The sequence below is a fragment of the Nannospalax galili genome, unplaced genomic scaffold (assembly GCF_000622305.1).
Source record: "Nannospalax galili isolate Female #2095 unplaced genomic scaffold, S.galili_v1.0 scaffold393, whole genome shotgun sequence".
Taxonomy (NCBI): domain Eukaryota; kingdom Metazoa; phylum Chordata; class Mammalia; order Rodentia; family Spalacidae; genus Nannospalax; species Nannospalax galili.
In genome coordinates this window covers 1127675-1133935 of record NW_008333371.1, presented here as the reverse complement: position 1 = coordinate 1133935, position 6261 = coordinate 1127675, and the positions used below count along the sequence as shown (strand labels likewise).

Genomic DNA, 6261 nt, shown 5'->3' with positions numbered 1-6261 from the left:
AATGAGAGGCTAGAAAAAGTGAAAATATAAATTAATATCTTCAGTAAGATGGATTCTTAAAAACAACAACTTGATTTACCTCCTGTATTTTACCTTTTCCAGCTGGCAGGCCCTGTTGGAAGAGGGAAACCTCATGTTCAACAGGCTAAAGGACCCTGATCCTCTGGCTTTGGATCAGTCACCAAATGAACAAGCTGGCAAGGAAGATATCCAGCCAATATGAAGCCAGAAATTGCGCCTCTCCTTCCATAATCCCAGAAGCTACAGCCAATGGGCAACTGAGGCCTTTGGGGAAAGGTTTCTGGAGGTTCTGAAAAGCTGGAGTTCCTCTCCCTATTGGGAAGTAGAAGATGAAACAGTTCAGAGTGAGCTGGTCCAGAACATCCATAGGTGTTGCTGCATCAGGACACTCCTACTTTCCTCAGAGGGATGCTAAAGCAACTGCTTAGTAACTAAGGAGCTGCAGGAAAGAGTCAAATGAACAAAACTATCTGACACAATTTCAGCTTGCTATAACAAGAAAGTCTAACCTATTCCAGTGTTTTTTTTCCACATGAGACAACACTTTATATAGGCTCAAACAATAAAAAAAATTAAGAAATGTAGCAGTCTTAATAATGATTATGGTGTACTCATTCATTCAAATTTTATGACAAAAATTAATAAGCTTTCAGAAATTTTTAATGCATCTATATTAAGTGGCAATAATGGGCCAATATAATCATATTTATAGCATTTGAAAGTATCAGTCTTTAATTGCTTGTGCTATTTTGTCTTACTTGTCAATTATCTATTTTGTCTGTTTCAGAAGAAAAAGGAAAGAAAGCAGGAAAGGAAGGATAACAACACAGAAATGAATCTGGTTTTTTCTCACTGCCCACAATCATGTTTATATCGGTTCTTTCCAAGTATGAACTTTCTGCTTTAGATAACTTCTTCTCATAGATGACTTTTTATTAATTATACTTTAAGTAACAATTTGTCTTCTGATATTTATGTTAGATATACAAATACCCCAAAATCACTTAGAATCTCAAGAAAGTCATCTCAGATAGAAAAATAACCACCAATCTATAAAGGCTGGACTACCGTAACTCACAGACATAAACTTAGAAAATTTCCAATACACCTATAGTTTCCTTCATAGCATTTTAAGTAAACTCAACACCTTCCCCCTTCTATGGTAGCAGAACTGAGTTTCCTCCACCTTTTATTTTCAGACTACAGTTTTATCTCTTATTTTCAAGTATGTTTCTTATATGTTTTAAAATGAAAGCTATACAGAATTTTAAAACTGAGTTACATGCCACTGTCCCCCCATATGGCATATTGTCTTGAACCCAAGAAGTGTTAATGAATGTATATCATCATAAAGTTCTGTAAGCATGTTTTTTAACCAAATAAGGTAGAGTGAAAGTAAAAAAAAAAAAAATGGGGAAGTAAGGGAGGACAGAAAAGAGGGAGGAAGGGAGAGAGGGAGGGAAAAACTAAGTCAATAAATATATATTCATGGTCATTGTAATTTCTATCATATGTAAGATATGATTTCAGCCTAACTTGGGCATAGTATCAGAGTTAGATGAGTCGCTTCCATGTCTTTAACATGTAAAGTGAGTAACTGCTCCTCTGTCCTTGCATCAGGCCTCCATAGTCCCTGGGCAGTGAGAACAGTGCCATCCTCAACTCGAACATCTTCTCCATTCCTTCTCTAGGACTTCTACTCCAAAGATATGAATGTTCAAGTTTTCTGGAAGTCTGACTTTGGTACAGCTAAGAAATAGAAGGTATTTGGGGCCTACTAAGCACTAGAAATTCCATATTTTGACAAGAGTGCTTCATCTAATTTTTAATGTATTTATATATATAAATTGTCTTCATGACAGGCATGGTAGCACATGTCTTTAATAACTAGTACTTAAGAGGCAGAGGCAGGAGGATCTCTGTGAGATTCAGGTCAGCTTGATCAAGTTCCAAGCCAGCTGGGGCTACAAGGGGATTGTGTCTCAAAAACAAACAAACAAACAAACAAACAAAAAAATTACAAATCACACTGGAAGATACATGCTAGTTTTTATACTTGACCCTTCTCTTACCTATTAAAAAGAAATTAATTATGGGCTCATCAATTAAGTAGTCTAAGAGACAATTTTCAACCTTTAAAAAATAAGTTAAAATTTAAGAGTATAAAACAACTAAAGATTAACTAGTAACTAGAATAAGAAATTTTATTATTTTCTTTTAAATAAATACTTTAGCTATTACTTGCATTCATTATTTCAATGTGTGAAAGAAAATTCTACTTTTACACTTCATTTTCACGATGGAAAATTAGAATTCACTCATTACAAGTTGATTTTTTTTTATTTCTCCACTAGGTTAGAATTAATTTATTTTGTGTCAATTATAATTCATATGACATTGGCCTATTTTTCAGATCCCAAGCAGTTCCTGTAAAAATTGATTCTTTATCAGCCGACAATTTAGATAAATATCAAGCTCACGTACCTAAGCCAAAGAACATTTCTAACAGCCTCCTTTATCTCTGAAGACAGAGTTCACCAGAATTTGAATGCTAGATAGCACAGATGCAATTACCTCAGAAGTCTTGGAAATGAAAGTTCTGTTTCCTGAGGCATCTACATCATCCTGAGGTCACAAACAGAAATAGAGATTCTAAGATACTTGACTGAACAGCTGCCATTGTTTACCAATCAAGGAAAACGGGTTATGATAGGTAAATGAAAAGGTAATTACACAGAGATGCTAAAAACGAGAACATGTGTAGTGATTTGTAATAGACAAAATCATTATAGAGCTGAGGTTACACTGCACTGAATGAACCTGAATATATTTTGATGAATCAAATCTACAAAAACAAAGTACTAGGAACCAAGAAAAGTAGCATCATGACGTGAAGGAACACTGAATGGGCCTTTCAGGTGGCACCTGTTAGATTTGGGTCAGATGATATATTCCTTTTAGGAAACCAGGTCTGGCCAACTCTCATTATATGAATGGGTGGTGCTCCATCTTAAATCAGGGAATGGAGTCCATGCCCTAGGTCTGTCCAATTAGCTCACCCAATTCCCTAGACATTTCCATGAATTCAGGAGTGGGCCCATAAACCAAGTTGGTTGATTCAGATGAATCCCCAAACTTAGGCGTAAATATTCTCTTTTTCAATTTACTTGAATATAGTGAGGAGCTCCTGGCAACCATCTTACTGTCAAGCATCTTTGGAAAAACAAATCTCTATCCTGTGGCTATCACAAGAAGTTACCACAAACACAGGTGGTTAAAATAACAGAACCTCATTCTCTCACCGTTCTGAAGGCCAGAAATTCAACATCAATTTTAGTGGGCTAAAATCAAGGTCCTGGCTGGTCATTGTTCTCGCTGGGTGTTCTGGAGGAGAGTCAGTTCCTTGCATCTTCAGGGACTAGTGGCACTCATACTTATTTTGCTGTGGGTACAACCTAACAGTCTTGGTCTCCGTATTTACAGTGTCTATTCCTCATGGGTATCAGTCTTCCTCTGCCTCACTCTTTTGCTTTTTGTTTTCAGTGTTAGGGACTCTGCCATCTTATAAAGACACTTATGATTGATTAGATTTAGGCTGTCACAGATAATCTCTCCACACCACAATCCTTAATCCCATCAACAAAGATCTTTTGTCTTTAGGAATGTTTACTGATCTCAGGGATTAGAATTTGAAACCTGTGGATGGTCATTATTTAGTTTTCTAAAGGCACTATAGAGAAAAGCAGAACTTTGAGGTGGGATGAAACTGGGTTAGGACATTATTTGAATGTCTTGATGAATCTTTACCCATTTTTTAGGTGTAAATCCAAAGAGATTTGTCAGCCTGAGTTGAGCCTTCAGTTACTTGGACACCAGACAATTCTGATTGATTCAGGACTTCTATTAGGTTGGAACAAAAGGAAACAAATGTCTTGACCACCAATTTTAAATCATTATAGCTAGGACAGAAACATTGTTACTAATCAAAATAGGAGCCATTATAATCAACACATATTTTGTCAATGAGAAACAAGTTTATTGATTCTTATTGTTATAAAAATCCATGCTTTTGGATTCCACCAAGCTCTTAGAAAACATTTTCTGCTGGTTATGGAAATGTTTTCCCTGCAAAATGTTGTCAGGATGCTTAAAGAAGTGGTAGATGGTTAGTAAGAGCTCAGGTGACTAGTGGATGAGGCAAAACCTCATTGCCTGATTTGTTCAACTTTTAAAAATACATTTTTAAAAAAATTTTATGTGTATGAGTGTATTACCTGCATATATGTAAGTGTACTGGTGTAGAGCGATGCCCACAGAGGTCAGAAAAGGGAGGGCATTGGATCCCTTCAAACTGTAGTTAGGAATGGTTATTAGCTGCCATGTAGGTGCTGGGATCCAAACTTGGGGCCTCTGCTAGAGCAGCCACTGTTCTTAATCACTGAGCCATCCCTCCAGGCCCCTGACTCGTTCAACTTTTGAAGCACTGGTTAGGTAATGTGCAGTGTGGCACTGTGGAGAATTGGATCCTTTCTGTTGACCATTGCTGACTACAGATATTGCGGTTTCTAAGGGCTTCTCATCAATTTGGTGAGCATACTTCTCAGACAAAATGGTTTCACCACGATTCAGAAAGCTGTGATCAGACTGCCAACAGAACACAAACAGGATTCATAAGCCCTCCCTACCCCTTTTTTCATACAAGTTTGACTTTGGGAAATAATTTGGATTTTTTCTTAGTCCAACCACTGAACTGGTTGTTGCTGATTATTAAATACAATACAATTTTTGTTGCATATCACAGTCTAATGAATAAATGGGCCCATTGTTGTGCAGAAAGAGAAGATAACAGTTAAACATGACATTTTTTTTTTGGTTCTCAGTCAGCTCATATGGTGTCCACATCCCTTTACTGAGTTTTTTCACCATTCCAATCTGCTTCAAATGCTGAAAAGCCTTTTGAATGGTCCATATTGAGTTCTTTGGAAAGTTCTTATGTAGGTATAAGAGAATCAGTTAGGATGATTGCTCTCATGGGTCCTGGTCAACTTCTGATGGTCAGCCACCACACTTCTCATCCTTGAGTTTCCTTTGCAAAACTTCTTGAATCACCACTGCACTGTATGCACAATAACAAATTCTGAGCCAAATGCATTGTTGATGCTGCGAGTTTTATCTTTTGCTTTATGACCCATTTAGAACTTAAACTCGCTCAAATTTATTTTCCTCTAACATAATTCCCATAACATAAAGTATTAAGTCAGTGGCAAAAAAAAAACCCATAAAGTGGAAGATGTGTATTAAAATAATAAATAGCAACTACATTTATTAAGACTACTTTAAGAGAACAGAAAACAGGTGTTAATAAGGGAGATATGGATAAAATTGGGTTATTTTAAGTGGAGGGGGAGGGGCGGTTATACAAGGAACCTAGGGGATAAAGGGAAAGAAGGAGCTCAAGAGAGGTAGGACCATAGGAGAAGTGATTATTAAGGGAGAAATGGGGAAATGGGGGCACCTTAAATGGAGAAACAGTGGTGGAAGGATTAGATAATGTGAGAGATAAATATTGCCTAGCTAGTTTTAAAAAACCAGAGGGAACCATATTAGTCCAACAACATACTGACAAATTATACATACAACCAGATCAAAGAATGTAATATATGTCTAGGCAAGGTTTATCAGAGAGCATTTGGTCTTTGCCCAAGCCCTATCTACATGGCACATGATAATTAAAAGTACCAGACTGGTGGAACTAACCTTCTTGGATGTTTAACACCCATGCTATGAGGCCTATACTAATTTGGACAGATGGACATAAAGGACGGTTTTTGCTCCTTTCCCTCCTAAGTGGACTAAGTTCCAGGGGACTATGAGCATCTCTCAAAATGTCCTATAACTGTGGTGGGTCACCTGTCCTCTTGATCAAGGAGGTTGTGGAGACCCCACTAGATGGACCTGAACCAGTATCCAGTCTACAAAGAGGAGGGTCAACACAGAGCAAACATTTCCTCCATGCTTCCAGGCAAAGCCAGCCATGGTCGAGCAGGACCTTTGACTTACCTTCACATAGGCAGAACTGGTAAAAGAAAGGAGCCAGGGCCTCCTCCCAAGCCCATATTACCCATAAGGAACAGATCCTCAAACAACCTTAAGAGTAAAATTAAATTGGTTTATTTGGGCCAATTGTAGGGTCTTAAACACCCAAAAGGAAAGCATAATCAAAGATTAATGGGGTCAATA

At 37.4% G+C, this 6261-nt stretch overlaps 1 non-coding gene across 1 annotated transcript; it reads left to right on the top strand.

Moving 5' to 3' along the window:
- Positions 1-457: 457 nt before the first annotated feature.
- Positions 458-585, top strand: LOC115069445. Its single transcript, XR_003848711.1, has one exon. It is a non-coding gene; the product is annotated as a small nucleolar RNA SNORA28 (small nucleolar RNA).
- Positions 586-6261: the final 5676 nt, after the last annotated feature.